At 30.5% G+C, this 16888-nt stretch overlaps 1 protein-coding gene across 12 annotated transcripts in view; it reads left to right on the top strand.

The window, feature by feature from the left end:
* Dgkb (diacylglycerol kinase beta) overlaps nt 1-16888 on the top strand; it is a 640490-nt gene that overhangs the window by 416050 nt on the left and 207552 nt on the right. The gene's annotated exons all lie outside the window — the stretch shown is intronic.

Below are 16888 nucleotides of genomic sequence, written 5' to 3'. Positions count from 1 at the left end.
ATAGAAATTTAAAATAGGTAAACAGCTAAAAATACTTAGTATGGGGGGAGTCCAAAAATTAATGAAACAGTTATTCAACTTAAAAAGGTAGGATAAACTCAAAGAAATTAGAAGAAATCTAAAATACACATGAGTCTATGTTAAATATAGAAAATAAAAACATATACAGTAAGTGTAAATGTCATAGTTTGGATATTAAATGTCCCCCATAAAGTTCATGTCTTGAAAAGATTCTATCAAATGTAGCAATGTTCACAGGTGAAAGAATTAGATTATTAGAGTTGTATCCTCATCAGTGGATTAATTCATTTGATGGATTAAACTTTGGTTGGACTACTGGGTGCTTGCTCTAGCCAGATGGGGCATTCTGGAGGATGTAGATCACTGGGGGTGTGGCCTTAGATATATTCCCTCTCCTTTTCCCGTCCCTCTCCTTTCTTCCCCTCTCCCCCTTTCTCCCTGTCTGCGTCCATCATGCCCTTCCACCATGATGATCTGTCTCATCTCAGGCCCAGAGCAGCAGATAATTGACTAAAACCTCTGAAACTGTGAAATGAAATGTACTTTTCCTCCTCTAAATTGTTCCTGTTGGGTAATTTGGTCATAGTGACAAAAAAAAAAAAAAGAAAAAAGAAAAAAACTAACACAGCAGACAAAATTAAATATTTGATTATTGAGAAGAAAAAAGTTCACCAAGGTAGGTCACAACATCAGAAGCAATAAATAAACAATAAGAAGAATCACTAAAGGAATTAATATATCAAAACCAAAATAATACAAGCTAAACAGTGCCATAAAGAATTTTATTCCAGTATATTTGAATATGAAATATTTTCAAGACAAATCTTATTTATATAAATGATAATGAAAGAAAAAGAATCTTACTAGGCTTAACCCAGTATATTTGAATATGAAATATTTTCAAGACAAATCTTATTTATATAAATGATAATGAAAGAAAAAGAATCTTACTAGGCTTAACCCATTGAAGAATTGACCTAGTAGTTAAAAATCAGTGCACCCTTCATTCACAGATATTTTTGAAGGAAACTTTTAACAAATATTTCAATAGCATATTTACCAATATATAGTATGAGAAAAAACCCTTTCCCATTCATTCCATGCAGTTTAAACAAACTGATAAAAAGAAATTGAATTCACAATGAGATAGGAAAATTAAATCTAATTCTAAGTGTTAACATAGATGCAACATTCTAAGCAGATTCTAGGAATCAAATCCACAATACACACATTTCTTTAAAAAAAAATCTACCACATCATAACAAGGTTGGGTTTGTCCCAAATATACAAAAATGACTCAATAGCAAAATTTTTATTGAAGGAATATATCAAATTTAGCTTATTAAATGTCTCATTAAAAGTGAAAATATAAAGGCAGTAGATAAAATTCAGTATCTATTCCTGATTAAAATTCTTAGCATACTAGAAAGAAAATATGTCAGCAAAAAAAAAAACCTTTAAAATATCTGATAGTGATGAAAATTGAAAGTATTTCTTTTGATCTAGAAATGACATAAAAATCATAATCTTTATGAAGAAAATTCATACAAGACTATAATGCTCTGAAAGTTTAAATTTAATAAAGAAATTTTAACATTTTTAGAAGAATATATAGGAGAATAGTTTTTGAGTCCAGAAAGGAGAAGACAGGAGTTATGAAATGTTTTGAAAGTTTAAAAAAAAAAAAAAAATGCTTCACCACAGTTGGAAACTTCTATGTATTAAACAACAACAAACCACAGAGGAAAGGTTAGCTACACAAAGCAGAAGAGAAGTGTAAAGTCTACAACTGAAGAAGAATTCGTTTTTGGAATGTGAAAAGGACTCTTTGAAATGTAAAGAGGAAGACAAACCATTCTGCAATAGAATATGCAAAATACATGAAAAACAGAATTGTAAAATAAAACAACCCATGGCCCAGCAAACACAGGAAAAACTGCTCAACTGGTTTCAATTAGGAAAAAGTAAATTAAAAGACAAGCTGCCATTCCAAAACTATCAGAATAAGATTTGACAATACAGCTGCTGGAATGGAAGGGAAGCAAAGGGCAATCTTAAACGTAATCTGTAATATATTGATAACAACTCTCTGAAGATCATCTCTTCAATGGATTAAATGTAAAGATAGGCGCGTGCTCAAAACCGATAATTCTCACATTTCATGTACAGGAGGCTTGGTAAGAATGTTCAACATTCTTTGCCTTATTTATACTCACAAAACACATGTGCCACCTTACTGTGCCATCAGTAGTGGATGGATAAATAAACTGTGCTAGAAATTCAAACAATAGAATATTAGTGACCGGGAAGGAATTTGAGATCTATCTATCAACCTCAACATATGTCATAAACTCAAATGTTAGATTTTACAGGAGAAAACTGCATAAAACATATAAATTATTTGTTAATAAATGTTGCATCAGAAAGCATTTCTATGTTGTGATGGATCTCTAAAATATACAAAAAAATTTACAAGTTTTAAAACTTGACAAATAAAAAGACTTGTATCTTATTGGGAGAAACCTTATATATTTTTTTCTTTATAAAAATATAATTAACACTGAAAATACATTAACTTTTACCAGAATTGAGTCTGGTATTCAAAATGTAAAGGGGACAGTTTGAAAATTAATACAATTATTAAAATTAAGCCCTCCTTAATGAATCCCCATTTGTTTTTTATTTATATTTTCCCTTAGAGACTCTTAGTGGAACTCTCATCTAGCTATGTTGTTTCCAAATAGAATGAATGCAAGGCACTTTTGTCTTGGAAAGAGTTTGAACTATAGTTAAAAAAAAAAAAAAAAAAAGGCTTCCCTCATTATTATATAATTTTCACACTAATGTAGGATCTCAAATGTTAAAAATTCTTAGAAACTTAAAGGTTAGAGAGTATATTCAGAACACTCCTTTTTTATCACTTAGATTTCAAACCACGGAACAAACGGTAACCTTTCAAAAGATGTAAAGAAGATAATTGGGTAATATTTAATTATCTGTTTCTTTAAGGAGTCTGTTGCTAGATTGAAACCTATTCTTGCTACCAACACTTGCTTAGATTGCTAGAAGAACATCTTGCCTCCCAATATCTGGCTATAATTTGAGATGAAATAGTGCATCTAACTGTGCTGTCATCTATAATTCATAATCTCTCACAAGTATAGTTCACTGGAATCTCACCTGTGCTCCAACCTCTGTCACTCCAGGAAAAATAAGATCATTGCACTTTTCTTCCTGTTTTTATCTAAATTATTATGTTACCCGTATGGGAATTGGGACAGTAAATTATTCTCAACAAATACATAATAAATCTGGCTTGACAATATCCCTTTAATGAAAGGGTCTGTATTTAATCTTCTTTTCTTCTTTTTTAGAATGTCAGTATAAGAGTAACAAAATGTTTCTGGTGCTTTCTCCAAATGTCACATGTTTGGTAGAATAGTTTAAAAACAAAACAAAACAAAATTAAAAAAAAAAACTGTCTAACTTTGCTCTTTTGACCCGGGAATGCAGCTCCATCAGCTTCACTAAGAAGCAGTGACAAGGAACAACCTGATAATGAGACAGTTTGAGCCCCATTTCTTAATCTGACTATTCTAGTGTTACACTGACAACTTGGGTCAGCAATCTGTTAAATCAGAATTAATTTGTCCTAGTATCCCTGAGTTTTGTGTTTGATTCAGGTCAATACTTGAGGCGGAAAAGCAATCTTTTTTTTTTTTTTTTAACTTCAAAACTTACCAAACTTCAGTATTGATAATAAGTTATCATCGTATAGGTACTATAACAATGATTTTTGTCACTGTATAACTTTGCAAGAAAATATATATCTATACATAGATACATATTTTTGGTAATTTCATCTCTACTATGCTAAAGAAAAAATAAGCTTTTATTTCCTTGTCTTATTTTTCAGTTAAAGAGTAATACTTTCTGCCCTTACAAAGCTTTCCCTAGAATTCTCTAAGGAACAATATTATAGTCATTTCCTAAGAAGGGCTTAAGAGAGAATCCTAGGGGGATGTTTGGGGTTATAGAGTAAGTGGGGAATTAACTTTAAAAAATCTTATGATAAATAATTGAAAATAAATTTTAATTCCTCAGAGATTATCTTGAAGACAATTCTCTGTCTTGAAAGATTCCCTTTCAAGATGCAAATTAACACAATTATCTTAGTTGAAAACATATTTAGGAGGTATGTAATCAAAATAATAAATCAGTTAAATAAGCTGGCACGTGCAATCACATGTGGTAAGTAAATAATTTCTAATGAGAAACTTTAAAGAATATGTTTAGCATACTTTTGAGAGTGAAGCACATTTTCTATTGAATCAATACTGCTCCTCAGTTTGGATTTAATTTATTTTTCTAATCCAGTGACCAATAAAGTCATAAGTAATATGTAGAAAACTCAAAATAAATGTAAAGCATGAATAGTTTTAGAATGATCAAAGCTATTTTATGTTAATTCTACATTACTGAGTAAAGACAATTTTAATCTCTGCTCTACTGGATTTGGTTATTGAATTAATAACTTCAGTTTAATTTTTAATTATAAGCATGTTTTCTAGGTTCTTTTTTCCTGTTAATGTTATTATTCCAACCCCTTGATTTTTAAAAATTAAAATGCATCTCCATAAATCATTAGGTCTTGGCTCCCAGAAAAAATTTTGTGTAAAAAAAAAAATATAAAATTTATCATTTGCTGAGGTTGCAAGTCATTACTGCTAAAACACACAAATAAGCAGAAAGTAACCTGAGAAAGAGAAAGAAAAGTCCAAATGTCAATTGAGTTAAGATCATTAGAGAAACTTAAATTAATTGTGCTAAGTAATAGATGCTATGAAAGCATCTTAACAATGATATGGTTTTTAATAGTTTACCTAGATAATTTCACTCTAAGATTCATTAAACTATTTTTTAAAATAATGCCCTTTTTTCAAAGTTCCAGTACTTTTAATAATACAATATTGCAACTTCACTAATTAAAACAAAGGTCAGAATCCTAGAATTTGATCTAGGACTGAATTATCTTTAATGAATTTGGGATTAGAAATATGTGTATGTCCTGCAAATGAATCACAGGGAAAATCACTGTTAGTGAAATGAAAAAGCAAGGTAACATTCAATGGCATTTAAAAATTTAATTATTGAATTTAATTTAAAATCAAAACATTACATTTTGGAAAGGAAGGTTGCCATCTCCCTTCCAAGGGAAAGAGGCCATAGAATGGTCAGGAATATGGCAACTTGTACCCTTGTGGACAGCTTACTAAGACAATTGTACAGGAGGTTAGAAAGAGGGGGGCAAAAATTCTCAGTGCTCTGCCGTGGCACACAGGAAGAATAGCATCCACTGGGTGGTAAATGAACCCAACTCTTATTATAAATATTAGTTTATGGAACCTAACATTAAGCTTATTACTTATTTATTAATGCTCTTGAACAAAAAGCTAAACATGCAATGCTATTAAAAATAAATAGGGAATAATGATTGATTAATAAGAGGAATTAATTTTTAAAGTTCTACAATTTTTTAAAAATTTTATTGTGGTAAGAACACTACATGAGGTCTATCCCCAGCAAAATTTTAATTGTACAATGTTGTATTGTTAATCATAAGACAATATTTAACTCTGGAACTTATTCATCTTGCATAATTGAGATTTTTTTTTTCATTAAAGTGTACAGTTGCTTTGTTTACATGCCAAAACATATAATGGGAAAAATTAGGCATTAAATTCCATTTTGTGCTGGAAGAGCAATGATGATTTCTTTAGAATTTCCCCTTAATATTGTTCCAAATCCAAAACTATTAGAATATTCATTTGCCCTATATACCTGAAAAAGTAATGTTACTTTAATATGTGTCAAAATTCAACAATTATACAGGAATTTTGGGAGATCAGGACATATTTCCAGAGATAACTTTTATAAATAATAAATAAAACATAACCCTTTTTTTCTGGCATGATTTACAATAGAAACAAATATTATTTTTAAAGAAAATTAAAATTTCAAATTGATGAGACCAACTATTTCATTTTACTTTTTTCTTATATATTGTTAGGTGAGAAAAAGAACACATGTTAGAAGAACATATAGATACAGGCAGAATACTAGTATTTTAATGTCACCTCCCAAATCCAAAAAGTACTCACATCATTTAGGGATAATAACATGAAAACTGAATCAGTACAGACTAGTTGCTGTGATTAAGTGGGGAAAAGGAGGAGAAGAAAGGGAGGAAATGGCAAACCGAGAAAACCCACCAGAAAAATATTATAATGATTGATTAATAAGAATGCGGAGACATAATTCAAGAAAACTTGCAAGAAATTAATGTAGATTTGATATAGACACAAACTCTATTTTTTACAGGCAAAAGTATTCTAAAATGATGAAATGCCTAACATGATAACATACCCTGTCACTGTCGCCTAAATGGATTCAAAATATAGAAAGAAACAGATTGCCTAGAACATTGGGTAAAAAATTTCAGATCGACTATAGACAAAGATTTCTTATTGACCCCAGACCTCTTCAATTCTAGAAAACCATAGAAAAGTTACCCATAACATTCTTTAATACATAAAAGTAAATCTCCAAATTTAAGATCAACCTAAAAATAATAATGTGAAAAATGCTGAAGATGTAGTGTAAGAAATGGTGGGTGCATATAATTTCTGTAATTATAGACTAAGAGTAAAATATATTCTTATGAAATTCTATAAATATTTTTATAAAATAAAATGAAAGTGTAAATACAAACACATAGAAACAGAAATGTTAATAGATTTAATTTAAAATGATGAAGCAAAAATTAAATCCTTTTAATTCATAAATGACAAAATAGTAAATCTAGCCTATGGTGTATTCATCTCAGAAGCAAATATTCAATTGTCTATCAATTCATGTAACTATGAGCTATAGTCACAATAGTGACTTAAAACTGAATTCAAAAACAAAACAAGAGTTTGAGTTTAATTGAAAACAACTGATCTCAGTACTCTAAATACTAGTGGTTTTCCTTTTAAAGAACCTTAAAAAAAATGGGGGAAGAATTTTGTTGATTTGAGATGGCTTTGAAGGGACTGAAACAACACTATTGTAACTAATAACTTCTTAAAGTGATTCAAAATATTCACTTTTATATATGCTGATTTGAGATTGCACTGATTAGGCACCAAAAACACTATTAATCATCTTTAATACAAGTCTAATTACAGAATAATGTCAACGACATACTGCAGGATGTTGTCAAAAGATAACTTGTCTTCTCTCTCCTGCTGTTACATAAATGTGAGATGAAACTGAAATGCTTACTCTCAGAGCAGGAAACATTACTGTTTCAATGCCTTTAATGTAACACTGACTATTGGATTAGTGCTTATAGTTAATTGGGTCTGCGTATTGGATGTAGGTGTACCAGTAGTAGCTTGATGCAACTTTGTGTACATTTTTAAACTCATGCCTTTTATGTCAGGTTTATATTTGAATCAAGTTATGTAGGTGACCCTTTTTTCACTCCTGACAATTAAATATGTACAGTTGATTTGTATATAAAGCACATGTATGAGATAATTGATCTTTGTCTTTCATTAAATATATGGGCATTGAGTAGGAATTTTTTTTTGTGGTTTTGGTGTAATAGTACCTTGCAAAGATTCTAAATGAATGTTTTATATTATAGTTGAAATGTATTCAAAATATGCCATAGTTATTATTAGAGGGATTTTACTTCAATGATCAGTATGGACAATGAGCAGAGGGAAGTTGAGTAGTATGTTGTTAAGAGGATAGAATATTAGCAAATAGAAGAAGAAAAATCATTGAAAATCATAAATCTCAACTCTGTGTCAGGTAATCTGGAGGATTAAAGTCAATATTGGTAAAGTTCTATATCATATGTGTGCTTATTTTGTATTTTTTTATCAGTCAAGTCGTAGATTTGAGATAAGTCTTTATTCTTGTGAAACTCGGCAAAAATAAAGCCCATTATATATAGAGAGTGACACACTTCTTACTTTGACTGATGACTGGGTCACAGGAACATCAGCTCTTCTTAGGAAGGCAGAGTCTTACCCAGGAGGAATCACCAGGCTTAACCAACTTCTTACCACTTTACCACTTACTTGTTATATGAATTTGGGCAAATGTATTAACCTCTTGATCCTCTGATTTACTGTTTGTGAAATTGATGGAGTTGTAAAGAATAGGTAAGCTAAGGGAATTGGTCAAGAACCAGGACTAAAAAACCTGGAGTCTCAGTTTGAATTTCAGCATGTTCTATAAATATTAGTCAGTACTTAAGTTCCCTAAGCTTCAATGTAAAAGGGAAATAAAAGCTACCTCTTAGAATTGTTTTGAAGATTATGAAACAGAACAAATAACACACTTAGCAGACAGCCTATAAATAAGTAATGGATATTACTAATATAGCAAAACTTCCAGAGAATGATGGAGTTGAATTTTCTATATAGGATGGTCAGAGGAGGCTTTTTTAAAATGACATTTGAGCAGAGACTTTTAAAAAATAAAGAGGACATGACAGGCGGAAATATGGAGGAAGAGCAATTGGAACAAGGGATAGAACAGGAACGAAGCCTCAGGAGCAGAATCAGTCTTGGTAAATTCAAGGCAAGGAGGTCAATGTGGCAGGAACAGAGTGATTGAAAGAAAAAAATGGGAAGGTGGCAGGAGGACAGAAAAAGAGCAATGGTAATAAGTTTTACAGAATAGTGGGATCTGGTAAATGTGCAGGAACAACTCTGGACATTGAAGGACTCAATGAATGAACACAAAAATTTAATAGGTGAGTCCATTAGGAGCCCTTTGCCCAATGCTGACAAGGATTGATATTAGCTGGGCTAAGGAAATGGTGATAAGTGATGATGTGACTGAATTTTGGATACAGTTTGAAATTAATATTAATGAGGTTTGTTCATTGATTTTATGTGAGATGTGAAGGAGAAATAAATGCTAAAAAGTTAAAGACTTGGTGCAGAACAACAATAGTAGAAGTACTATTTCCTAGGAGGAAAACAGTATCAGAGAAAAAGACTGATAAAATGGAGATCAGGAATTTTAGTTTCAATATATTATCATGTGCCAAATTAAAAGGTTAGAGTAGTTCTAAATGGTAAATGTGTGTCAATGCTTTTAATGTAATCATCATTATGTAAAATGTCAGTGATTTCAGTTAACTTTTTTTAAATTCTCCTTTTCTGAATTAGTGTAACTCATATTGAATTGCAGTCTCATGAGTTAAAAGTTTTAAAGTTATTGCTAAGTCTCTCAAAATATATCTAAACCAGTTTTGTGAACTACTAAGTAATTACACCTTCAAATAAAAAATGAAATTGCACCTAGAACCACTGACTTTTTTCTACTAATTATGGGCCAGATGATATTTCAAAATCTGTTTTATAATGACTAAAACTGTGTTTACACTAGTTAGGAGATCATTTAAAACTTTTTAAATGTCAGATAATTTTATTAGTTTAAATGTAATTAATATCCCATTGAGAATGCAAAAGATAAATAGCATTATTCTTTTTGACAGTTAAACATAGTCCATTATTTTTTATCTTACATTTCACAATTGAACAGCAAGGTTTGTAGCAACTTGGAAACTAATTTCTAGGATGACAAAAAATAATTCAAATTTGAAAAAAATAGCATCAAGGTATTCTGTTATTCTGTCTTCTGCCAGGCAATCTGACTATTTATTGTCTGGATTTTTATCTATAACTTATTTATGTTCCATAAACATTTAATTTAACCAAATCATAGTAACTTCCATGGTAACTTCTCTCTAAAGTAGAGAGATAGCTGGAGTTTGATTTGAAATATATGCTTCATCCTCAGAATAGAATTTGGGTCCCAGCACTGACAATAATTACTATACCATATTACCACAATCATTTCATTCATAGAGTCTATGTTCCACATAAGGATGTGATTAATCTCATAATTACTTTAGGTATTTAATTAGATGGTACATATAAAGAAACTAACACCATACCAAGGGACAGAATGTACTAAAAAAAAGTGCTTGCATGAGTATATTATATTGTTATTACATCTTTGTCATCACCATCATTAATTTGTGAAGAATCTAATCTGCCTATAGAATTTTTAATGACCCAATCTCATACATGACAACCATAGGATTAAGCATAGAAATGGTCTTAGTGGGGAGAATTTTCAACAGTTAAGAAAAAAAAATGAAAATCCTGTGAGAGAATTAGAATCTAAAGACTACATTATCAAATAAATACAGCAAAGTTATTTTCAAGGGAATTCTTTCATTATTGAAATGAATAAAACCTGGAAGGTCTTTGTGTTCCATGTGCTATATGTGAATTACTGGAGGGAAAATGGATAGTCTTTTACCTAAATGAAACGTCCATGGTTTCAAACCTCCCTGATTCTAAAGAAATCATCTAAGACAGCACGTGTTTCTTATTGTTGCTTCATTTCTTTTACTTAATGGCAAAGTTTTCAATTGTACACAATTTTTGCAACAGAAATTCTCATTAACAACAAGACAAAAATAAACTTCAGGAAAATAAACATGTATCCATTCCCACTGAGGGAGATTTACCCGTTCCTTGACTTTTTAGAAACCAGCAAGCAAATTCTGAAGTATAGTGATACTTTCTTGATACTAGATTAATCATATTTAGAAACAATTGAAAAGAGACTGAATTTAATTGTGTTTTTCCTTTTAGGTTAATGGAACTGAAGAAGGTAATATGATTCAGCAAATTGATAAAGGAGATTAGTTGTCACAAGTGCATTTTTAAAAATAGGTAAACATAATATATCAATATTTTTATATATACCTTCTATAAATATGCTTATTATTTTCCCAGGAGGCTGTAATAGCTTTTTTGGATGCTAAGGAGTGCCTGAAGTGAATTTTTATGGTCTAGTAATAAACTCCTAAAAGAAGGGTTTATAATGGAAACATGGTGAGACATTTAATACCAGCACTGAAATAGGTACTTTTGAGTTCCATATTTGTTTGAAAATAGTAACAGCAGTCAGAATTTCTCCCTGAGGTATATTGTCTTTAGCTACATGTCTAAGCATAGCTAATTACAACAGTGCTTTTTGTGCCTATTCAATGTTGGTACTAAACATTGTTTTCCATTATCACCATATGCTTATTTTAGAGCTTTTAAAAATAACTCTAACTAATAGAATATCAGTAGAAATTATATTTTGAAATTGAGTTAAATGTTTTCAATTGATAAAGGCTGATAGGTAAAATATTTCCTTCATCTCAAGTAAAAAAAAAAAAAATTCCAGAAACAAATGATCCAAGACAAGTAAATAACCTATTCTAGAATAAATATTACCTACTTTATATAACTGGAAAAAAATAAATAACAATAATAACAAGAGCTAATATACTATAATAGTTTACTGTTTACTAAGGACTTTTAAAAGAAATTGTCTTACTTATGTCTGAGCAAATTTCTGAAAGATAAGGACTGTTTACTATATTTATTATTATCATTATTTTTCAGAAGATAAAAAACCATTTCACTTATGCTTAAACAGCTGGTTAACAGCAGGTAAAATTCTTGATTATTTGAAAGTATTTAAACAACCAAGCCTCATTAGAGTTGCATTAACTTTTCAATGACTGAATATATATATATATAAATACATATATTATGTATATTTGTGAAAAAAATACATATATTTGTAAAGTATGAGAACTTTTTCTTTCTCAGGAGCCAGATAAGTATTTCATAATTTAATATTTAAATTAAAGTGATTTAGCATTCTTATATGATCTCAAATTAAATTGTAGGTTTAAAATGAATGAAACAGCCTGATGCTAGATCTCTTTTGCTCTTTGACCTGGCCAAGCATATTTCTCTTCCCAAACCCATGGATAACAGTAAGGAACAAAAGGTTTTTGAGACTATTATTCTCATAAAAAACACAAAACCAGACCCATGCTTTGGTATTTACCAATCATTTTTCACATGGTTTCTATGTTATTGTATGTGTCAGTTAGAGCTAAGTGGGAGTCCTGATGTCTGTAAGTCTATGCACTATTTTTCCTGCTCATTTAACTTTCCTGTAGCACTATCAGGTCCATTCCAATATATTCAGTTATTTAAGTTAGTCTATTGTACCCTGAATAATTTTGACACAACTTCAAAGGTAATGCTGAGAGAAGTGAATATCACCAGGACCTCACAAAATGACATTTTTTTCACATTCTTTTCAACCACAAAACAATTATAAACAGAGGGTCACAATTTCCTTCATTGTCATTAAAAGCCAAAAGGAACAATGATTTGAGTTTTTGCAAAACTCAGTTTGTATATCCAAAATTCAACAATTTTACAGTTAACTCAGAATGGGCTAAAAGTTCTGCTGGAATGTCTTTACATATATATGTCCTAGTAAAATTGTGCATACAATGTAGCTTTATTCATATTTTCCATAGGTTCTGAAATAAGAAATATGTTGTTGTGGCATGTTAAAAAAGAATTTACTCAGACTACTTTCTCATTCTATTTTCTCCACCCCAATAGAAAAGATGATTTTTCAAAGGTTTATTTTATTTATGTTATTCAACATTTTGAATAAAATAATTTATTATAATTGCATCAAGAATTTTTTATAGTACACTTTCTGATCCCAAAGTAACAAGTCTAATATACTCTTTCTCTGCTGAGAGGTGACAATAATCATACTCAATGACAGACTTCTTGATGGAAGTGTGACCTACCTCCAAACTGTACTATGAAGAACATGTGGCCTAGAGAATATTGAGACTGTTTACAAACATTTATATCTCAAGAAACAACCTTATTTCCTAATTTAAGTTTCACTTATCTTTTATTGAATATCTCCTCTGTGACCATTTTGTGATATATCATTTCACTCATACATTTATCATATTTATCCTATTGCCATAAGTCTGTGAGATAATTATTACTATCCCTGCTTGAAACCTATCATGACAAGCTTAGAGAGGTAAAAATGTAAGTGGAATTAAAACGAATATTAAGTAACATATCCAGGACCTAAACTCTCAAACTAACCCAGTTTTAAACACAGCCCATGAACATTATTTATTTTTCCAGGTGAATAATAGGACATTAAAAGAATAAATTGGCATAAGCCATGAGCTTTATCATTAGTGATAACAATAGCTGACATTGTAGAGTAATTGTGATGTGCCAGATACTGCACCTTGCTTAGCATTGAAAGCTTTATTCATTAGAAGGAATTCCTATTATATGCCTGCTATTGAAGGAAGATTTATATGTGTGTGTGTATATATGTATGTATGTGCACACATATATATAATTTCAGGGAAATTCTAACTTGAGAAGCATTATAATTTATATATACCTAGTGCAGAGATAGCGGTACACAGAGTTCTACAAATACCACTGTGTTATAGAAAGCTGCATTCATCAATAAGCAAATGCTGAATTTGATATAAACAAACCTGAATTTACTTATATTTGTAATTCCCTGGATTTTTAAAAAATAAATGAATATATAACATATTCAACAAATTTTCTATCCAAACTCTAAAAAGTTTTTGTTTTCTTTTCTCTTTTTTATTACTGTAGATAAATTACCTCAAATATACCAAAGACACAGTTATTTAATCTTGCTCACCCAAGTTCCAGAGAAGAAAGCTTTTCTGAAGTTATTTTTAATTACTTGTGGCATTCATAACACAAATGTTTAGCTTGTGAATGAAAAAGAAGAAAATGATCCGAAACAATTTCTTTTATTTCCCAATTATCACATATTGATGCAAAAAAATTAATCAATTACAATTGCAAATTATTATTTAGAAGTTCTTTAAATTCTGTGAACGTTAATCATTTTAAATACTTATTATCAAATGCTTCTGTTGATCAAAGTTAATTTTCCCAGCTTATAAAAAAGGAAGTTATTCATAAAATATATCTCAGATATTGTGTTCTGGATTATTAGATGCCTCATAACTGACAATTCTTGCCAATCAAAGTGATATAGCTTAACTCACTGAGACAAGAAAACTCCCTCCCTCCATCTTTTGTCATGCTTTTATCATGCTTCTTAAAGTGTTTTATGTGGACATGTGAAATTGATGATTATTTCACGGTTTCTGGTCTTTTTTTTTCTGATGTAGTATTTGCATTTATCAAACTCAAAGCCAAGCTTAAACTGAAATCTGAAGTCATAGAATTAGACATAATGATAACTTATTTAAAATGGTAGAACCTGAAAACTTTAGATGGAAAGAGATTTCACAAAACACCTAATTGTTATCAAAACCCATTTGGGCACAGAAGAATCAAGTGTCTTCCCAAGGTCACACAATAATTTATTAGCAAAAAATACAATAATGTTTCTGTAATCCTAGTTCATTACATTTCATACATGTATCATTAAAATCAATACAATGCACAGTAGCTTCTAGAATAAAATGTTATTGGATTGCTTACACAAAAGAACTTGTCTAATAAGCTATGATGCCTGGTGAACAGATACAATCTTGTCTATGGAAGGCATTGGTTGCAACTTGGAAATGTTTTTGAATGGATCACTAAAGGAAATATTGAATAAATGTACTTGGAGATGTAGAAGTGAACTAATTTAGACACTTTAAAAGAGGATTTGGAGCCAAGGGTAAGATTTGGACGTAACTCACAGTGTAAAGAATTTCTAAATGTATATATTTTACATGCAATATATATTTTGTAAAGTTAAGAATCAATGTCTAAGAATCAGAGTGTGTAATCTAGTACCCTCCAAAATTTCACAAGTTATCCTGGTTCCATAAAACATGATTGAGAAGATACACCATACAATTTTATTCACTTAGATGTAATAAAGCCAAGCCCTATTTAAATATACCTATCATTCAATTCAAAGTTAATCATTGACTTGCTGCTGCATAAAGCCAAATTAATTTTAATCTTTTCCAGAAAACAAATTAAAAAATGTGCATATTTATATTCATTTTATATGCCTATTTTAACCTGTTTACTTCTTAAAAATACATCTTTTAACTTCTAAACCTATTCTCTACTGAGACTATAGTAAATTATTTTTTGTTTAAACAGAGATCACATGAAAAAGTCTGAAAATGACTGGCTACTTTCTTCAGAGTATTTAAATTTTATGCAGTTGTTAAAAATTATGTGCACAGGGGTAGGAATTTAATAGATAAGTTACACAGGGAATAATGTCAAATGACTCAGCTTGTCAGAAATGTTAAGTGCCCTTGACACATCCCTAAGGCTGGAGAATGTCACCTCACACCCCTGCCAACCTGTTCAGAACTAAAACAAGGAATGTGTAGAGCTTTTAACCCCATTTATACAGAAATGTACCCTAAAAAATTCTGAAAACATCAGGATATACAGATACTTAAGGTTAAACCAATGTTTTTTCTTACAACATATCTTCCCTCTTATTTTGGTAACAGTAGTACAGGATTAAAATGTTGCAAGTGATTCACAGGTAATAAAGGGAACCTCTTTAAATACACATACGAAGAAACTAAAGCTCATATTAATTGAATGCCTTATCCAAGGTGCTCCTCTTTATTATTGGTAGAGGCAAACTAAACCTGACTGCTTGGAAAGCATTTTTTTTTCAGCTTTACCATTTGCACCATCTTCAGAACAATTTATATGTTCTTTAATATTGAAATGGCCTTACTAATAGCATAGGATTCATTTCCTTTCTCTTCTTTTTCATTGTTTAATTTTTTTAATTTTCCAAATGCTTGTTCTATTCTGCTTTCAGAGGGTTAAACTTCTTCAGATTTCTTATACTCGCTTATCTCTGACTCCTGCGAACCCAGTCTCTTACAATGAACTTTCACTTGCTAAGTTCTTGCTAAGCTCTAGGCATTTGGAAAGGATGCACGTTTTCCTCTAATTCATCTATTTCAACATTTTTATTGATACACATTAAAATATATTATATTTTACTAGAATCTTTGTTCTTTTTATTCTTGAATTATCTCTGAAAGACCAAAATCCTGGAAACTTAAAGGATATAATGATACATTAAAAAAAGTACAAATGTCATTGAAAATAAACATTTGATTTTTAAATATTAAATGAAAAGGTTTAATGTAGAGTTAGCCTTTAACTTCTAAGAGCAAATCTCTGCTCTTGTATGCTCAAACCTCTCCCACTACAAAACAGATTCTACTTTAATTTGGCTCATTTAAGTTGTTAATATCATGTTCTTACTCTTTGCTGTCAAAATACTGATAATGTTTTTTATGTTTTTTGTCTTCCCAATTCAAGTCTGATCCACTTTTGTGTACACACCCATCACTGTTGCTATGGGCACCAATACCATGCATCTCAGTCTTTTCAGTGGAACCTCTTTTAGGTACAGGTTACATCAGTTCTCAGCAAGATACATTGCAGTTGAATACTTCTTCACACACTTTTTTTTTTTTTTTATACTTAGTTTCTGTGATACTAGTCTGGCCACACTGCTCTTACCCCTCTCCCTCTCCCAGGGTAATTATCCTTTATCTGTATTGTCTCACTGTTCATTACTGGGCTCTTTCACCTTTAACCTTATTGATCTCATGTGTAATTCTCCAACTTTTATATATAACCCAGACCTCCCTTCTAAGATCCAGATTCATTTTTCCAACTATCCCATCTTGAATATTTTGAAAGTAATTCAAGGCTTTCACATCCAAAGCTGAATTTGTGATCATACCCTCAAACATGATTCTGTGCCAACATCTCCAAGAATGGCAGTGTTATTCATCTCATTATGAAGCTAGGGTCTTATAAGTCACCTTTAGCAGCTCCTTCTCCCTCAGTATCAGCCTTGTGCTGAGTGCTGA

The sequence above is a fragment of the Sciurus carolinensis genome, chromosome 8, assembly GCF_902686445.1.
Source record: "Sciurus carolinensis chromosome 8, mSciCar1.2, whole genome shotgun sequence".
Taxonomy (NCBI): domain Eukaryota; kingdom Metazoa; phylum Chordata; class Mammalia; order Rodentia; family Sciuridae; genus Sciurus; species Sciurus carolinensis.
This window is presented reverse-complemented; position numbering and strand designations above follow the sequence as displayed.